We start from the raw sequence: 22,328 nt of genomic DNA on the forward strand, positions 1-22,328 counted from the left end.
CAATTTAACCTATCCTGCAACAAAATTACAGTAAACCTTAATTGCATGTCGGACGATAGGAATTTTAAACAGCGAACCTTAACATGTTTTTTTTTTACAACTGGATTTGCAATGGTATTCAATTTACAAATTATATTTAAAAAAATGTAACTAATTAATGTGAACTAATTGGTAGTGCGATTATATATAGTGGATCTATTTCCTAGTAATGACATTAGATTAAATTGGTTCAAAGCGTATTATGTAGTTTGACGGACATCTCGCTTTAATTTAATTAAGCACAATGACGTAACGTACGAGCACAAAGTACGCACATACTCAACTTTTAGTATAAAGTTAATTACGCTCAATTCGGATGCGTCCAATCCAGTGCCGGCCAAAATAAACAAACGGCTTTGCCGGGCTATGTAAATGGCGGACCGCTGGGTAGACTCGGATTAAATTATAAGTAGCGGGCACGTTACGTTCGGGCTGGTACAGGACAAAACGGTTGTTATTATTATGTTTTTATTTTAAATATACAAGATAACCTAGCTAAGATTGACCTATAATGCCACAAAAAACGCCTCAAATGATTAATATAATGTACTTGGACCAGAATCCATAATCGGTGTTGAGTAATATATCATTTATTGCTTTTGGCAGAGTATCAATTTCTCGCGTAAACAATACTAGCATTTAATTTATTGTATCTTCTATTTCGAGACAGCGATTCGATCATAAACGTCGATACCGTCACAGGTTTACACCGTGGCAATATTTGAACGGGTCTACACACGACGCACGTTCGTCATAAGGCGAAAACCTCCAGTACCGCAAACACATTACGTCCTCTGACTGTGTATTTGTGTGGCGGAGATTGTGTACGTATTTATTTTTCGCACGTTTCCCCCCACACTGTGACACTCACGTTGTTTGCTCGGCCGAGAGTTTGCTCACGTGTACTGTACCCACCATTTTATTTATGCGTTCAGTGGCCACGGTCATAATTATTTATTCCCTTTATATATGGGATAGCCTTTGTCCCTCTCCGCGAATGTTTTCGCTCTAAATCGCTTTTATTCAACGACAGACTTAATAATATTTCTGTAATTAAAATCTCGCTCCGAACATTTTCATCGGGAGGCGAAAGTACTAAGGAATTTATGTGACATTTTTAGGTAATGGAAGCAATTACGCGCTTTGCGTTTTTATTGGAATGGAAAATTCAAATTTTGTTGTATCAAATGCAGACTAAAAATAACGTCCCTATAAAGAGGTAAATTGAATTCGACTCTATAAAATATAAATTTGCTTTTATCAGAGTTATTAGGATATTTAACAATAATGGTTTCGTTTTGTAGTCTAGCTCTCTGACCCGATTTCGCTCGAATACTTTTATAATTTTATGCTTATATATGCATTCAATTCAACGTTAAGTATCACACCAAGCTACCTCTCTAACCGTTACCTTGGTTAACCAGTGCTGATATATCTTTAACCATACTACCTCAAAAACTAATAAATTGTTTTAAAGTTATCATTCATTTTGTTCAAGCACAAGACTGTGCTTAGGTTATGTAACCTAATTATTATTGTAGTTTACAGTCACAGACTTTTTGTAAACATTTTTATATTTACTAATCTCCTAATAGTTTTGGATCTTTTATTGTTTATCGAGAGTTCGACGACAATTTTCCCAAAACATCTCCGGGCTATATGTATTCTAAAACTATAATTTGAAAGTTGTAATAAATATATTATAATAATAAATAAACTGAATTGATACGAGGCTACAAGTCCACTTCTAAGGGCCAAAGGTCAAATCAAAAAGTATAATATAACGACTCTTACTTATACGTTTCTCTCCATGAGAAGATTTAGAGCTTAACCCACCGTGGTAATCCATTGCGGGTTACGCGAGGGACATCGCTACATTCAAAACAATTTATGGATATTTGACCGTTAGTGTTTCCGTCACAAAGAATGAATATGTTCAAATACATCAGTGTTATAAAGCTGGGGTACGTTTTGTTTGTTTTTTTATTTAATTAAAAATTATATTTGATTGATATGAAACTTTCGTTATATTTCGGTTTAACGTTTCCGAATGGCCATTTTTTTTCTTAATAAAACAGTTAAATCAAATCAGCTAGAACTATCCAAAAAATAGAGTTTAAATATTTTAATGAATTCTTTTTGTTTCAAATTTACGTAAAAATTACTAATCTTATTTACACGAAACATTCACATTCGTCGGAGCGAAAAATCACGTTTCGGGCGCTAGCACGTTGCCCATACAATAACAGATAAATAAAAACTTTGTAATAAGATTTGCAGATTTCTGAAATGTTCCATGTTCCGTCTGATTTTAAGTTTTAAAACATATAATTTAGGAATATCATCATGAATCTAATACCACGGGTTATATGGGTGAAGAAGAATTAATGGGTTCATCCGTATCCCTTAGATGTTCGAAAATCCACAATAGCGCAAAGGCATATTCTGCTTCAAACAACAACTCTGTGGAACCAGATTTCGCCAGCATTTTTTCCGAACCGACTTGGGAACATTTCATACTTCATTTCACGCAGCTGTAAGGTCCTCGGTGTTGCAGATTTGCCTCCTGCTCGTTTACCATACCATACCATATAAAAGGTAGACATAGAATGCATGTCAACAATAACTAAAGTTAACAAAGTTAGACACCTAGCTTAAGTGGTTCAGAGGTCTCTTCGCGTTTGAATTATATGGTAGTTAACTTCAACACGGCAGAGGCAGAGAAACAGAGCCCGACGTCGAAATCCGTTTCACAAACTTCACCACTAATGCCTTTTTATGCAAGAACATCGCCTATATCCACAGGCCTTCGTAGCTATCGATCAACATCGATATAGGCAAGAAAACAAACATACCTTGCTCGCCCGCACGTCTCATTGATTTCGGATTATCCTCCGAGATTAGACCTCCTCTCACGATCTCTAACTATTCACTCCAAGCCTCTTTCATTATACTCATCTATATATGTATCTTCATATCAGGGCTTAATTGTGTTTAGGGTCGAATTAGGTTTCTTGTTCATAATTACTTCCTTTATTACTGATCATTCGAACAGAACAGAGGAAAATTTGAGAGTGAATCTACTATTCCTTCTGATTTAATTTTTATCAAATTAAAAAACATTCGGATTTAGCAAATAAGATGGCAAAAACGTGAACCAGTTTAAGAAAAAAAAAACTCCAAAACACAAAAGGAAGCAATAAAATTTTGATTTTGAAAGGAAACTTGAGTAACTTTTTAATACCATTTCAATATGCGATCCATTTAAAATGCCACGTAATTCATTCATAATAACCTTCGAACAAAGTTACTTGAAGAAGTTACCCTTTGGTTGTGCGAATTTCATTCAGAAATATTAAATGCTATTGAGTACTTTCGGTTCTTTTTCAACGTCCACGAATACAGAACTGATTCATTTAAGGAGCGGACACCGTACCCGGAAATTGTGTTATTGGCAAATTATTTATTGTGCGCAACGATGGATGTACTATTGCCTTCATTATAATTAGGTCTTTGTATTATTTTCCATCTCTTATAAAATTTAAAATAAACATAAACTATTTTTTTATTTATTTTTCAATGAGAGGTCAGGACTCATTCAGGTCAGGGTCTTCTTATGGTAAGAGGCAACCTTTGCCAACTTAATGTAAACGCTGCAATATATCGTCTGTAAGCAGTCAGTCATATATTATAGGATAAACCATATCTGTTTACAACATTATATCCTCGTATTTAACATATATTTTTTTGTTTTTTTTTTTAATTCATTGTCCTTCAATATTTGAAATTGGAATTGTAAACTCTTTGATATACGTATGTATACAAAGTTTACTTCTTGGAAACAAATGACAAAACGTTGCCACTACATAGCAAGTGATATTAAGTTCGATTTAAATTCACAGTGAAAACCCGTAATATTGATAGAATGTTCCAGGTGTATAACACCACGTAATCCTGCATGCGCCCCAATCTTGTCACAAATCGAATCATCGATTACATCGAGGCGATATGTGGGCAAATTTGATCTCCTCACATAATGATCTGACGAGATTGCGACGCCGTTTAAAGAAATATCCTCAACTTCTTTAAACAATGAAAAGACATGGGAGGTTTATTAGTACGTTGGCAGCGAGTTTAATTAATTAGTGTAAGTGCCGGTGAGACCGGAGAGATTGGTCATTAATTAAACGGCTCTTTGCCGATCGATCTAGAAGCAAACAATACACTTTATTACTTTTATTATACCTACTCGGCTCTGTCCCAATGCGGTTGCTTTGTGGATATTAATGATAGTTTTCTAGAGTCGAGGGAATTATGGAGTTCTTTTAAATGGTCTCTGTCGTTTAGTTTTGACGTTGATTGAAAATTTTAACGCGTCGTTGATCGTGAGATACAAACGCCGTAACATTCTTTGTCTTCGCAATCGTCAAAGGATCTCTTCAATTGTATTTTATTTGTTTAAGCCATTGTGATCAGTACAATAAAGTTTTCAAATTGTCATTAAACAACAAACTTTGTCTAGTATATAATGACATGAAAAACCGAATCTATATTTTACATATATTTAACAATGATGGTACTAATATCATTTTACCAGATTTGGCCACGGCGGCTATTTTCAAGGGAGGCTAGACAGTCATGCAGGACATACTATAAGTGTTATATACACGCACATAGTTCCATCTCACATTAAAATAGAAATAAACTTTTTTTAATAAGAGGACAGGTCTCATTCGTCCTTTTTATTAAGCTAAGATTTACTAAGCTTTCAAAATCAATATATACTTTATTCAAGTAGTCTTTTAGAAGCACTTTTCAACGGTCATTTTACAATTCTATATTAAGTGAAGCAACCACCGATTCGGAATGAAGATTCTACCGAGACGAACCGGCAAGAAACTCAGTAGTTACTCTTTACCAACATTTAAAATGCAAATATATATTGGTTAAATACAATTATATATGTATCTAATATATCATGCTTGGATGTCAATAAGTATTAGTTTTTTATCATCTATATAATCATGTATTGAATATATAAAAATTTTTATTAATGTATTTTTTACAAATCATTTTAATTTATCAATTAGTAGGAATGTCTTGACAGAATAAGCTAATAGCTTTATTATTTCCTCAGAATCCGCAGCTATATAAGCTAGTTAGTAGACCAACTAGACAGTCTACTAGAGCACAATATGGACCTCATAATATGGAAATTCGAATGGATGATTATACTAGTACGTCTTATTTTGAAGCTTAGTGTTACTGAACCAATTAACAACTTGAAAACAATACTGTTTGTATTATGTTACATCTTATTCGAACCGGCATTGCAGGCGTAGATTTGGTTAAATTACTCTATCTAAAGCTCCATACTCATATAAAAATAGATCACATAATTGACAGTTATGCTTTACGGTTATTTTTACAGACATGTGTACTTTTAAACATGCTATATCATAATCCTAATCTATTAAATATACATTTGAAAAACTTTTCAAATTTTTCAAGTAATTAAAATGTATTTTAATAATTTTAATATTAACCTCTATAGTGGTGAATACCAAACTGATTCGTCTGTTTTTAGCCTGAAATTGACAGTCAAAAGCAGAGATTGTATACATAAACGGAGAGTTTAAATCAACATAATAATAAATAATAATTAATTTTCTCCAATTTGATCCAACATGTTGGCCAAATTTCGTACACATGGCTTGGCTCGACTCGTTATCGGCATTTTATCAAAAACGCAATATTATATGCGTCGCCTTTGATGTCACCTTATTTAAACAGCAAGGCTCGACGGCTTTATTGAGTCCCTGAATATTATCCGTCCGATATTCAGAAACAGTATCAGTATTCGCTCCTACGCTCTCTACGCTTCCTTGTTTGTTGTAATTTAACATCAGAGTTTATTAAATGAAACTTTTATACGAGTATATTGTTCTTGATGTTCGAATAAATTGTCCAATTGTCTCTTTGATATTAAAAATAAACTTATATATTTTTTTACTTAATATATTTGAATAGAGGCACTAACTAGATTATAATAAATGTGTTAATCTAAAATGACAAATAAATAATTCTACAAAATTTACTAAAAGTTAATCGAAGATCACGAAGAACGTATATTATGTTTTTACGATTTTGTTTCCAAGATAAAATTTAAGAGATCAATCATAAAATCTTTTCATACGAAAACGTTTTAGGTTAAACATATCGAAGGGAAATAGCGCGAAGAAGCCTTAATGGGAACATGATATTTTAACGAGTGCATATAAGGCAAATCGCACGTCCAAGAAAAATGCCTCCTCGACAGATCTACTTTGTTGCTTTTAGGGCCACTTTATAAGCAATTTGCAACCTCAAGTCTTTATAACCAGTTTACAGTACGTTGAAACTGTAAACTGGTTACTATAGTTAAGCGTGTATAATTATCAATTTTTCAATAAGGTTCTAGTATATACGTTGCTACTATCTTTCAGTTAAATTATCTTTTTGTTCCGGCATAACTAGCTAAATTTATATATAAACTTGAATAAATAAGTATGATTTTGATTTAAAAATAAAATGTTTTTAAATCGATATAATGACAGAAGCCATAAGAGAAGATGACAATGAAACGAGTTATGAAAAGTACCCAATTGAAAATAAATCCGTACAAATTAAAACAAGCAAAGTCGCAAATATAAATATGAGTTATATTCTAAAAAATAACGGTATATTTTTTTATTCTTACCTTGTATTCGTATTTTAAAATTATGAACTAAAGTTTTTTAGGATAAAATCTAAAAGTATTAGTGAAACATGACACTGGAATATTCCTGAGACGTACCAAGAGCAATTTCCGATATCAAAATCGCTCCGGCAAAATGTAAACGGGTTCTTATTAAGACTGTGGAAGTTATAAAAAGATATAGCCGACTATAGCCAACCGTGTGCTGAATACGAATACCGTGAAAATGGAGCGTTTAGACGGACAGAGTTATTGCGGTTTTTATATTGAGCACTTATCGCATTCGAGTGGGCGACTGTTTGCGTACTATGAAGTCCGAACGACAAAAGACTTTAGGGCGGAGTGATATCTAAAAGCCTTATTTCCATTGAAAATGTGTAATGACGTCTCAATTGGTAAGATATATATATCTTATAAATTATCATATGTAATTGTAATGGCCGAGATGGCCCAGTGGTTAGAACACGTGCATCTTAACCGATGATTTCGGGTTCAAACCCAGGCAGGCACCACTGAATTTAAATGTGCTTAATTTGTTTATAATTCATCTCGTGCTCGGCGGTGAAGGAAAACATCGTGAGGAAACCTGCATGTGTCTAATTTCAACGAAATTCTGCCACATGTGTATTCCACCAACCCGCATTGGAGCAGCGTGGTGGAACATGCTCCATACCTTCTCCTCAACGGGAGAGGAGGCCTTAGCCCAGCAGTGGGAAATTTACAGGCTGATTATGTTATGTTATGTTTATGTATGTTATATCATATGTAATTTAGAACTGATCGTCTTATTAAGTAGCATGATATGGGAATATCCATGCAATCAGAGAAGAAGAACAATGCTACATATGATAAAGTTAAAACATACACGTCCACGGGGAACATGCAACAGTATCTCAAAGGTAATACGACGCTAGCTAGAATATTTTAACATGAATATGGTCATACTACTTTAATGAGTCATAAAAATGTAACCAGTTCCTGCACCTTCTACGTTTTTTCCATATATATATCATCATAGTCATCATATAGAATCATATAGATAAATTATAACCATGGTTGTAATACGTTCCCAAAAAAAAGTATATTATGTACAAAACCTAATTTCATGTTACAAGAAGAATTGTTAGGTATGAATATAGAAGGCCTTAGTTCATGTGGAGTAATGAAAGGAGAATGAACTGTGAGCTAGATGAAAATTGCAATTTGAAATAAGAGCAAGCAAATGACGACGATAAGAAACGTAACTCTTCATACAGAGAAGAAGATTGATACACCCGTGACAAAAGTTCCAATACATGTATCTAGGTTTCCTCATACCATCTTTATCATTTAATGCACAGCACAGGATGAGCTGAGATGGCCTCGTGATTTAAACGCGTGCATCTTAACCGATGATTGCGGGTTCAAGCACCACTGAATTTTTATGTGCTTAATTTGTATTTATAATACATCTCGTGCTCGGCGGTGGAGGAAAACATCGTGTGGAAACGGAAATTCTGACACATGTGTATCCACCAATCCGCATTGAAGTAGCGTGGTAGAATATACTCCTAACCTTCTCCTCTAAGGAAGAAGGGGCTTTTGCCCAGCAGTGGTAAATTTACAGGCTGTTACTGTACTGTACAGGATGACTCTTACACACAAACGCCCCTGAATATTCAGAAGTGATCTTTAGGGTTTTTGATGACCTCGATCATCTTCCTTTCTACGTATATATTAGTTATTATTATTCTTTCATTTTATTTCTCGTGTGACGAGTAATCTTGAAACAATGCTCTACTGTTAGGGCAAGGCAACATTTCTTTAAGACAAGAATCATGAATAGAAAAATAAGCCCACAAAATTCATTGGTGTTTATCCGGGCTTGAACCCGCAATCTTTGGTTACGATTCACGTATGTGGTTGTCCTGTATAATCTCCATTTATTAAAATATATCTTCAGGACCGAGGAAAGGTTGCAGGTTTGACACGTGACATGATATGATAGGATAAGATACGAAGTATGAAGTCAAGAGAGTATAAATAACAAAGGGATTGCCCGAAATCCCTCATACGTATGAGGAAGTCCTATCAATAATAATCAATAGGGCACCATATTATATCAAATACAATGAACGCTAATAAGGAACGAGGGCTGACCTATTTCTTAAGAAATATAAGGCCCTTTACACAATATAGGTATGTAATGGGCGTATGTGTAACCCATAATATTAAAAATATTAATATTTTGATAAATGATATTACTTACTGTGATACGAATAAGTTATATTGTACTTATATTTTTAGGAATGATTTCATTTAAGTAGTTACACGATTCGATCTACGATCACGAGTTATTTATATATGTGTGCGTGAATGTATATTTTTCGTTTGTTCATTGTCGAAGATAGTACATATCTGAAAATTGTTTAATATAAAAAATATGTTCAGCTATGTTTATAATATACCCAAAAAACACTATATACTATATACCACCTATAAGTGTATCTATATTATACTTTATTGTATATGATCAGAGAATATAAGTCGCCAATAGATTTTTTCGTTAGATACGTTTTTAGAGAAATGTTGTAAGACCTATGACGTCACGCTACGGCTCTAAGAAGCGGTGCAATGACAGTTAACGTCAACCAATATGGCAAACTGATAGAACCGCGAAGCAACATGTAGTATAGAAATAAAATCTGCAACTCATAGAAGTTTCACTTCTAACGCGTATACAAGTTTTAGTCGTACAATAATCTTGATATATATTTTGACCTGGGATATAAATTGCTAATATGTTAAGTTTTTCAAGTGATACAATATATTTACAAACAGACAAAATATTTATGCCTCTAAGCAACATTAAAACAAAGACGACTGTAATCCCTAATAATATTTCATACCCAGATGCAATAACTTTTTACCTTTTTAGTAGAAAGAGAACAACTTAATACAAGAACTATTTTTGAACGTAATTATATAAGGCACAAAACTTTTTAAGATTCGTTCATTTAAATATGTTAAAATACGAACACGAAAATGAGGTTGCTTCTCGTCCAGTGTACTCGCATCCTTATACGGAGTTAGTTTCGCATTAAGAAGGTCTGGCGAGGGAGATAACAGAGCAGCGGCTAGTGGAGCGGCTAATTGTCTGGATGCCCTCTCGTCAGATGCCGCGCTTCGTGTTTGACAATATACATTCTGCTACAGAAAATATAAAAAGGCGAATGGTCTTGTTTACGGAAAATAAGTTCACTGATTTCAATAATAGTTTTGAGTTTTATTTAACGATGTTAAAATTATATTTGATAACCCACAATGGAACATAGTAGTGGAATAAGCTAATGAGCAGAAGTCTTTGCCCAGCAGTGGGCCGTTTACGGATTCCGTTTTTTATCTAAATCGACCAAATACTATGCAATCCTCGCAAATACTAGAACATACGAAAACGTCGTATTTTTACAGCGATTACAAGTTATCAGTAAATTATCGAAAGCCTTAAACGTTAAAGGAACGAGTCATAAACATTAATGCCTCTCCACCTGTCCGATCGCTACGCACGCGAACATTTTTTGTTAAACAAATGGTTATAGAGTTCGGATATCTCCTGCGCGTTTACGCTGCGATAAGACAGCTACGCATAGATTCACGACTTAATTGTTCACGATAAATATTTGGACTTTGCAGGGATTAAAACGGTGAAGCGTTTTTAATATCGGTCGATTAGTAAACGATCAAATCTTTCAATTGTAACAAATATACCGAATCCATCATTTTATATATATACACAGTTTCAAATATAATGTATTTTAATTGATGTAAAATGTTTACATCATTGAATAGAATAAATGCTACCATTATTGAATAACGTAGGTATATTTAAAAGTTGAATAATAACATGCCTTTGCCATGTGATAGAACGCTTAAAAAGTTACCCGATGACTTAAAGGGATTGAAGTCAAGACGCTATCTCCTTTAACTTACACCGAAGTTGTCTCAACGAACACGCAACGTTAGTAATTTTTAACTTTCACGAACGCTTAGATTCGAGTTCTAATTTTAAATGTTTTTAGGAGTGAATAATTAAGAAGCGAGATATAGTTCCCGAACGTTATGTAAGGTTGGACTTATTGCGGCTTAAAATTAGACGTTTTTTAAGGTCTTGGCAATATTATACTAGTGGTGGGGCCTTGGGCAGGCCTAACTGAATAGATAGTACCTATCATCAGCTATTTCACGACCAATGAATAATGCTCTAAAGCTTGAAGTGTAAATAAGCCAGTAACATGGCAGTATATCGACGTCACAGCCTTTATTTTTATGTCTCTTGTGCCTGCAGTTTCACTGGCTCACTCACGTCACGCTAAAGCTCGAACGCGAAAATACAATACAAGTATTACTGTTTTGCGGTAGAATATCTGATGTGTGGTTGGTACCTACTGGGTCGGACTAGCACAACGCCCTACAATCGAGTAGTTTGTGTTTTCTTTTCAAATATAAATATATAAATACATTGTAAGGTAGGGTTATACCATTATTCGTGTAGTTTACGTGCTCTTAACCAAAAATGACTATTTATCATCAGGTGGCCCATTTACTCGTCAACCTTCCTAAAGTACTAAATCAATAAATATTTGGTTTGGATTCAATGCCGATTATTTGACGATACGGAAACTAAGTCATTCGAATTTACGCGATTCGAATCACGCAAAGAATGGGTACGCGTACACTCGATACGACAATTAAAACAAAAGTCGTTATTATTTATTAATTACGTGTTACGGTTTTATGATATTTTACGAGGAAATGTTCCAAAATCAAAATCAATACTTTAAGAAAATTTTACATAACATTAAAATAAAAATAGTAAATTTCCCACTGCTGGGCTAAAGGCCTCCTCTCCCTTTGAGGAGAAGGTTTTTGGAGCACATACCACCACGATGCTCCAATGCTGGTTGGCGGAATACACATGTGGCAGAGTTTCGTTGAAATTAGACACATGCAGGTTTCCTCACGATGTTTTCCTTCACCGCCGAGCACGAGATGAATTATAAACACAAACTCAGCACATGAAAGTTCAGTGGTGCCTTCCTGGATTTGAACCCGAAATCATCGGTTAAGATGCACGCGTTCTAACCGCTGGGACATCTCGGCTCTTCACTGGGCCATCTCGGCTCTTCTTAAAATTATTTTAACACAACCAGCTTATTGCAGTATTGTATGAGACAATCCACACGCAGACGCAGCAAAACTATCAACAATACACTATAAACAGCTTAAGCATATTTGCTTACAAAACAGTTTAATACCTATACTCCTCTATTTCTCAACCGATTTTATTTTCGTTTACGCTTGAGCTCGGATCCGATAAAAAATCGAAATATGAGTGGAAAAAAAATATCTGAAATTCATCAAATTTCAAGAATGGTCGTTGGTCGAAGTTAGGTATTGGAAGATCACTAATTATATAAAGAGTATATATGTATTTAATTGTTACAATTATAAAACTAGATCTGTGACCGATGTTAGTAATATTTAGTCATTGCTATGGATATCTTTGTGTACTAAAGTTTTGACTTGCAGTAGAATTGTAATTAATTTACTACATTTACAGACATATGCAATAGCTTTTGAAATTTAGAATTTAAATAAAAAAATAGAAAGAAAGACCTCCACTCCAACCACGAACCACCAATGCACGACAGACTTTCCAAAACTATTATTACAGTCCTCGTAAACATGATCATAATAGAACGACGGTGAACAGTTACCCTATTACCAAAATATTAATGCACCCCTTAACAACTGACACATGACATCTGGGTCAACGAAGACGACGGAAGTATAAAAAATAACACAACAAAAAATTACGGTTCTTACAAATAAAAAAATGCCGGAACATAAAACGTAATATTAATTAAAATGATATAAAGATACATCAACGGGAAAAAAAACTGGGATTATACTAATAATTATAATGATTGACATCGGTACTGTAAACAAAATATGTAAACTAAATATATACAACGACAATGATCTGACGACTAGTAAAGTGTTTGAGTTACTTAGCGTTCAAATCGAAACACAGAAGTACGAAAAATGCATGTTGATTGTTGCTGGATGGAACCAAAACAAGCTTGCAAATCTTGCAAATATGCTCATTTCGTAGTGTTTGATGGCTTTTTTTTATTTTTGATAAAATTATATCAAATTTATTCTTTTATATGCGAACACTAATAAAATAAATGTCATGTAACAGTTTTATATAAAACTGTCATAATAATATTCGTAAATAATGTCGGTCTATTATTATTTATAATATCGGGGAACAATGTACGCAGACTGCATTTTACTATGCTCTCGATGAGTGTTTGACGACCGGAAAAATAATGAAGGAGCCAACCCGGCCGACGTGCCATCTACACCTGCACCTACCGAAATGTTAACAAGCGAACGTACGGATTCTATTCACCTCTATATAAAAATGTCCATCAAAAGATGATGGAAGCATTATTTTTTATAAAAAATCCAATTTTTTAGTTCATTGTTGTATTTTTCACGAGGGACGAACGATTCAATAACCCCTGAGAAACAACATCTCACTGAAATAATGAAACATAAAATTATATTAAATACAAAAGATCGATGTAAGTTAAGTTACATATTCAATCAATTTCCAAAAGATAATGGACATTTTGATGAGTTTCACGTTTTGTATCGTTTTAAAATGCACATGCGTTTTGCGAAATTTCGATTTTAGGAAAGACGCTGTATCTCCACATACTTCATCTTCGTCAAATATATTATGTATGAATAGTGATAAAATAACGATCTTGTTTGTATAAACATTGAATTCATTTTTGAATGAGGTTTTAGCAGAAAGTTTTTCATACAAAATATATTAATCGCGTGCTCAATAAATGACAAACACAATTATACCGTTCTTGTAATGTAATTTAATTCTTAACATGCTAATCATTTATGATAATTTAACAACACAAGTGTAAATTTATTCATGCTTTTTATGACTTAAATGTATTTTGTTGTGTGGAAAACTCAATCTACATATAGCTCTACATATAACCGATACAAGATAGAGGTGTTACTATTTCAACGCATTTGTTCATCATCATAATAAGGAACATGCAAAAATCGTCTATACATCATCGCAATTAGACATAATATTGCTTGTAGATACATTGATTGTATCATGTGGGTTTATGGCCGTACAATCGGGCACGAAAGTTTAATTGTGCGTAAGCGACATTCAGCTATAATACAACGTAATAAGGCAGGCAATGGATGGGTGGGTTAATGGCCGTGTCGTGTGGTTGATCACTGTACTATAAGACGCCAAAGCGCAATTGTGATAGCGCCCACAACTGCCGGTCACGCAAGGCCTTCTGGAGCTAGATAGCTTGATAGACTAGGTCTTAAAGTGAAGCCGCTCAACGATATCTTACAATGAATATTGTACTATTAGATCCAAAAAATAATTGATGAGTCCTCTTACTTCCAACAATTCTAACGTGAAAACTTGATTGGTTTAGGAATTTGTTTTTATTTGATATCTTATTTGTGTTTGTATAAACATTTGTCTTCCTAATCATAAATAAATACTTAAAAAATGTTTGCTAGTAATGTTCTTCACATATCAAAATAATATCAAAGTTGTACACTTTTTACTTTATACATACGACTTTTTAACTTGATATTGTTTTTTTTTTTTAATATAGACATTATAAGACTAATCTTCCAATAAGTTGAGCTCTAATATAAAATAATAATATATAAAATAATAGAGCCGAGATGGCCCAGTGGTTAGAACGCGTGCACCTTAACCGATGATTTCGGGTTCAAACCCAGGCAGGCACCACTGAGTTTTCATGTGCTTAATTTGTGTTTATAATTCATCTCGTGCGCGGCGGTGAAAGAAAACATCGTGAGGAAACCTACATGTGTCTAATTTCAACGAAATTCTGCCACATGTGTATTCCACCAACCCGCATTGGAGCAGCGTGGTGGAATATGCTCCATACCTTCTCCTCAAACGGGAGAGGAGGCCTTAGCCCAGCAGTGGGAAATTTACAGACTGATTATGATTATATAAAATAATAAGATTAGCTAATTTATTTTTTTAAACATACCTTATATAAAATGTCTAAAATTATAATTCAAGTGCAATAAAATTACTGGACATATAACTACTATACATAACATATAGCTACATATGAAAAATAGGTATTTTTACCTCAATAATGTTAGACATGTAGCATAACAAAAAAATCGTCACCTCTGTACGCGTACATGAAATGTTTTACAAGAGAATGTTAGTTACTTGTACACTCGTCACGCGTAAACATTGTAATAAAACTCGTTATCCTTAAACCGATTGCTTGTCGCTTATATTCCGTCTACGTGTTATAAAATACCTTTTAAAGTGATCGCGTGTCTTATATAAAATGGAATAGACATTTAAAACAATATATACGGTAAATATATGTTTTGCAACTTTAAACTAACAAATAAATTCAATCTAACGAAGTTCTAAACACTTAGACAAATTAAATAATCGAAAAACACGAAGAACATGTAAATTTTAAATGAAATTGCCACAAATGATGTAATTCTTACCCCGACTAGCATTTCATGGCTCGTCGATCGCGTAAGCGGCAACACTTTCGAACATTTAAAATTACTGGCAACACAAAACAAACACTCGGATCGCGTCGTGACTGCCAATGAGGTGTAATGAGTTGTGAGTGACATCCCCCTTTATCTTGGACCCTTCACATAAAAACTTTACGATGAAAATGGCGCGAGAATTTATTTTTTTAAGGTGAGGTTTTTACTGGCATGGATTCTTTACGGCCTGTTCTACTTTTCGTGTTCCAATTTACCAGTTATTTAATTTAAATTTTTACATAATTTTACATTGTGTGTATTCAAAAAATATTTAATATCTGTATGTTTTTCTTACCAAAGAATAATTTTAATATTTTTAATACTATGAACTGCGCTGCCTAAATATATGGGTCTCCGATATTTACATACATAAAATGTTAGGCGGTAATTTACAGCGTAAGAAATGAACATTTAAATATTATTTATTGAAGTAAACAAGCTATTATTTGTAAATTCGAATGTAAATCTACCAATAAGAACCGACAAGAAACTTAGTAGTTAATGGATATGATCGCTTAGCATCAGAAGGATATTATAAAAAAAAAAATCCGTTAAAAATGGAATCAGAATACTCCATTAATATTACAGTATAAGGAATCCAGATCGATGAACTCACGTCACGTGTTATTGTTACAATAAAACTATTATTTTTATCCGCAATACTAATCAGATTATGTCAATTTACTCATCCATACTAATATTATAAATGCAAAAGTATTTACGTCTGTCTGTAACGCTTTCGCTGCCAAACTACTGAATTGGATTTGTTAAGAATCTGGCAAGAGGCATGCTTAAAACCAACGGAAGGACACAGGCTACTTTTTATACTGAACACCTGACTGTCAACACCTAAGATACGAGCAAAGTCGCGAGCGATAACTAGTTACATATATTATAGAAATGTTGAACCAAATATCTGATGTAATAAACTAATAATGATTTCTCAGAAGTTGTTATCCTGTATTGCTCACGTATTGCTTACGATATCTCTTGATTTTGCACTTAACTAACTTAGAAACTGCAGTTAATATTAACTTATCGAAGAACCATTACCTGTGGCTTAGATTCGAATATGTAACATTTTACTAATAAATATTAAAGTCATCTTAATTAGGAGCTATCTGTCTTACTTATAATGGCTTATATTCTGACTGACTGATTAATCTCGCCTAGTGTCAAATGTGTGTTATTATATATATTTATTATAGTGCATAAGTATGTACTCATCGTAGGCGAAGAGAGGTAAACAATCTCATAATCCAATGGGATTGCAGTTCAACACGACCGGAGAGAGTTCACGCGCAGGACCAATGGCTCTACGTGCTTTCCGAGTTCCAAACTTCGTACTGCTACTAAGAATTTATCTACTCGCAAAACTCAATAACTTTTAATTCCCCTAATCCAAATTTTTGTCAAGGATCGCGAGTATACTGCCATATGAAATAGTTATTAGATCAATGACACAGTTCGTATGAAAATCTAAATACTTTATTCAAGTGTGTTTATTCGCAAGTATGTAAGGTCAGAAGGTTGGTTGCGCATTGATAATGAAACGACTGGGTCATATTTCTTACAGCTAATGTCTTTGGGCAGGGGTAACCACTTACTATCAATTGATCTTTAAAAATACGCACTACAAAAGAACTAAAAGAACCGAGCCAACTCTTATCTTAGTGTGCGTGACAGCTACGCTTGACACTGACCAAACGTCATGCTAGTTCACTAGTGTGCGTGTACTTAGAGGCAAAAAGTTAGCCATTGCTTTTTTCGGCGCGTCAGCTTTGACAGTCTATCTAGACATATCAATATATATAAAACTCCTCCATTACTGAGTGATTGAGTGACTGACAGACAACGCACAGCCTAAACCACTGGACCTAGAGACTTGAAATTTAGCACACGTATACCTTGAGTGTCCTAGAGGTGCACTAAGATGGGATTTTACAAAATTCCCACGGGATAGGGAATAAATGGGATTTATATTTTCGAACCAAAGTAGCTCTGTCTCCGTAACTATAATTATTAGGGGTTTCAAATTTAGCATGCAAGTAGGTTATAACAACAACTAAAAACTGTTTTTAGGATATTTCGGAATTCCCAAGGGATAGGGAATAAACGGGAATTGTATTTTTTTCTTGAAAGTCCGTAGTCCTAGAAACTTGTAATTTGGCATGAATGTAGTTATTATAGCACAATAAACTAAAAAAAAACTGAAAATCATGATTTTTTTATTTTTATTTGTTTATAAAAAAATCAATATAAATTGAAACCCAAACTGCGTACATTTTGCTCAGGAGCAGGGCTCTGCTTACATTGGAAAAAAATTAAAAAACTTGAAAAAAGGGAAATATATTCAAGCATCGTTCCCTTTTGGTAGATCTATGAGCTATTTACATACCTATAAATATGTATATGGAACCCTCGGTCCACGAGTCCGACTCGCACTTTATTAGGTAGGTTAGTTTCAATTGAATAGTTACTTTTACGTTTCATTTATTTTTAGTTGGTTTCTTTTTGGCTAACATATCATGACACCTACTAGGGAGCGAATTTTGGAAATTCTACCCCTAAAGGGGTGAAATAGGGGTTGAATGTTTGTATGGAAGTCCGTAATTTTTTAAGTTAGATACATGAAACTTTATTTTTGGGATACTGATTAAAAAGGAGTAGATACTTTTTTAAGTGTTTCTGCATATTCAAACTCTAAGGAGTTTAATAGGGGTTGACATTTTTATATAGGTTAGTCTGGAAGTCCTTTATTTTTGAAGTTAGAAGCAAGAAATTTTATTTTTGTGCCACTGATTAAAAATTAGTAAATACGTACGTAAGCGTTTCTGAATATTCTACCCTAAGGAGGGAAATTGGGTTAACAGTCCCTCATTTTTGAAGTTAAAAGCTATGAAATACACACCAATGTCAACAAAGAGGTCTTACATTAACGTAATATTTTAAGTTAATTTGTAAATATATTCAATTATTCATATTCTACGCGAGCAAAGCCACGGGTAACAGCTAGTAAATAAATAAAGTGATAGACCGTTGATGTCCCATTTGTTATTTGATTCAAACAATTGAAAATCATTTTACATTGTCGTATTAAATATATTTACCAAAGGGGTTTTAATACGAAACTCTTTTTGATTGTCATGTGCCGTACATTATTGAAATATTTTATTGTCATACACGAACAATCCTAAGTATCAACTCAACACTAGGAATTCAATATTACGAAGACAAATCAACCTAGTGGTAGGGTTTAACATAACAGAGTCTGTGTACCACTTATCAATTATTCCAAGTCTATGAATTATTCTATTATGAAATGTGTCAGAATTATTTCAATATAGCATCTTAGATTTCAAAGTTCAAGGACATTGGTTATGTAAAGAATGGTTTATGCCTAAAGGTAACCTCTTACCATCAACCGTTTATACGTCTATTATCCGAAACTAATTTAAAGAATGCCACATTGCTAGTCTTTTGAAGCATCATCTAAACATAACATTTATGCACTTATTGGATCTAAACTAATATTATAGAATATATAAGCGCCTTCACGGCCAAACCACTGAATCGAAATGAAGCAAGCTTGAACTCTAAGTAAGGCCAACAACGACCAACCCCTAAAATGCGAGCAAGGCCGCGGGCTGTAACTAGTAATCTATAACAGTTAAGTTCTTTGTTATTCCTCTTATAGACTTAAAAAATAGTGCTAGAATAGAAACGACAAACGAAATACCATCAATTTGCCACATTCAAGCGCAGTCCACAAACACCTGATGGAATAAAGTTCAAAATTACCCATTGTTTTCAAGTTCTAAGCGAACAAAGAGGCTAAAGAACTCTCCAGCCTTTTGTACCAAGTCTTGGCTAATAGACGAATGAAATGGTTAGTGTAGAAAACTTAGTCATCGAGTTCACGTGCAAAAAACATGTTGCTAAATTAATTACCTTCCATAAAAGCGACTTTGTTGTATTATTTTGTAAAAAGTCTTTATCATTGAGGTCTTTATTTGAAAAAATATATATATAAATGTGTTATCTTTTCGTAATAGAGGACATCCGTGAAGTTTTTATAAGCTTTCACATTTAACTGCTTTATTGTTGGTATGTAATAAAGTTTATTGGTATACTGGTTAGTGTATACGGCTAAAGGACCGGAGGTCCCGGGATGAATTCGGCCAGATCCAAGTTACCGCGATTATCTTTGAAGAAATTTTCAGTTGCCCGGACTAAGAACAGACTGAAATAATAACGTTACTCTCACCTGCCTCGGAGAGCTCGTAAAGCCGTTGGTCCTGCTACTGATCTCTCTGCAAAAGGGGCGCATTGCTGATACGTCGGATTCTGAAAGTAAATTAATGGAGGGAGAATATTTGCAAGTTCGTCAATGAAATTGGCAACCGAATATCGTTATAGTCGTCATATCAGTTTTATTTATATTGCAAGCTTAATAAGTTAAAATATTGTATGACGATTATGAATAAATGATGAAGCAATCACGAAACAATCACTAAATATTTGAAAGATTTTTTTTTAGAAGACTTAATTTATTTATTTATATCAACCAAAGATACATTAAAATTGTAATAGCAATTGTCAATCAAAAAATTATTCGTTAAAACTATATTTTTAAATAGCTGCTGAATTATAAATTGTATGAATTAACGAAAGCGACAAAACCGACTATTATGAAAACCTAATGTTTTGTCCCGTTTTCAATATTATTTACACGTTAAACTACATATAACATATATTTCAGGAAACAAAATAAAAGTATATTTCTCTCTAATCACACCCTGCGTATAAATCTCTCTACGTCAAGCATTTAATTAACTATCTCGTTCCACGTACATACATACCGCTGCTGGGAATTAACCTTATCGTCCACCAAACAAAGTCCGATACAGAACATTCCAACGGTTGACCTTATTTTTTTTTAAAAATAATAGAATTAAGTATTTCACATGATAGAACTTAATGGTAACACTTTAGCAACAAACGGGAGTTATAAGTAAGCGATGGACATAACATATTCTTAGATCTCTTCGATGATGGTGAATTGAAGTGGTGTAAAGATGCAATCCCGACCTATTCGTTCGTCTACCTTCGTAAATTAAATTTAAAAAGCGTTACCTTCAATAAATACCCGTGTAAGGTCAGCTTTAACTTGAAACAAGAGATTTTAAGATACTTAAAGACGGCTAATTGAAAAGCTAATATTCTCGTATAACATTAATTATGCTCTGAGGGCCGTAAGCGATATCCTCGTTATTATTTAGTGAATAACTTTCCGTGGAAATTTTCTTAAAGAGGTCTTAACGTTCATAAGACGAATTCATCATGCCTTATAATAATTTATACGAAATCATTTTCGTTGTTACGCTTGTAATAAAATTATGCTATTGATAGGGCTTTAATAGTTTTAACAATTAGATCAGTCTACTGTCCGCCTTGTTAGCGTGAAATGTTCATGCTACCTAGTAGCACACATGTGTGCTAGTTTAATACAAATGATACTTAATGGAATACAATTAATACAATTAGTACATGATATTGAAACAACTTTTTTTGTATATGTACATTGTACATATGTATACTGGTATTGCCACTAGCATGCTATTAACTACATACTAGTCTATAACTAGCACCGGTCAATGAGTGTACGCCTAAAAACTGAACTAATGTTTTGTTCATATCATCAATCTACTTATGGTTGCTTGCAAACCCATTTGCTCTTAATCGAGATGAATTATTGTAATCCTTTGATATTATTGTGGTGTACGATTATTGAATCAATTATTACAGTGATTAGACGATATTAAATACGTTTTATTTTGTGAATACGCCCACATAGTCTTCCAAATGTCGGATCCATCCCCGAATCCAACTGTTCGGCATCCTGCTCCTCCGACATCAGAAATGTGTTGCAAATATTAATGTAAATGTGTGTGTGATTATCCCCCGTATCTGTATATGCCACAGAAAAGAGTCCACATAATATAAATATACGAAGCATGAAGTTACTAACTAAAGAGAAGAAAGGATATGCTTTTTAAAAAGTTTACATGCCCTATGGAAGTATCAATATTTATATATATTAATAGCATTCTTGCTTCTTAGATGTTAAAGAAAAAACCTAATATAAGTCACACATATCATGACTGTAAAAAGTGAACTTTCCCTGATAAGGCCGCTCAATTAGCAACCTTAACCCCGTATAAATTGATGAAATTGGTTCTGAAACAAGCTTGAACCCCAAGGTAGGACTTAGGCTACTTTATTATACCTAACACTTGTCGACCCCTGAAAGCGAAGATGCCGATATATAATTTTGATGATGATCGAATAGAAATTAAATAGGAATTACATTGAAATATGTACTTGATGAAAGTATAGTTATAAACTCGTAACAGAATTTCAGCTTTGTTGCCTATAAACATACAGTAAAGTTGCTATCAATTTTGAACTAGCAAATGAACTCGCATTATGCTCAAATATATAATATAAAACTATATAAAATTAGTTGTCACCATAATTATATTTACACTGAACCTTATTTTAAGACGTCAAAAATTCGGCAATATTTCAAAGCGAACGCAGATAAGACGAACAAAGTTAGGTGTTTCATTGGAGTTGTTATCAGTTGTTAGAAGTAAACTGGGATTGTGAGACTCCCGATCACTAGCTTTGGAAAATCGTAGTCGAAGTTTTTTTAAAAATAACTTAGAGGTAGAACTTTGTGCAAACCCGTCTGGATCCTTATCACTCACTCATCAATTATTCTAACACCAAATAAGATTTTTTGTTAATGTGTTTCGATAGCAAATATAATCGAGTGTTCAAAAAAGTATATTCAACCTCCGCGTACAGTCGCGGTCAC

General features: G+C 33.6%; 1 protein-coding gene across 10 annotated transcripts in view; it reads left to right on the forward strand.

Moving 5' to 3' along the window:
- Positions 1-22,328, forward strand: part of Bru3 (bruno 3) — a 651,773-nt gene that overhangs the window by 574,312 nt on the left and 55,133 nt on the right. The window lies entirely within an intron of this gene.

Source organism: Vanessa tameamea, chromosome 10 (assembly GCF_037043105.1).
Source record: "Vanessa tameamea isolate UH-Manoa-2023 chromosome 10, ilVanTame1 primary haplotype, whole genome shotgun sequence".
NCBI lineage: Eukaryota > Metazoa > Arthropoda > Insecta > Lepidoptera > Nymphalidae > Vanessa > Vanessa tameamea.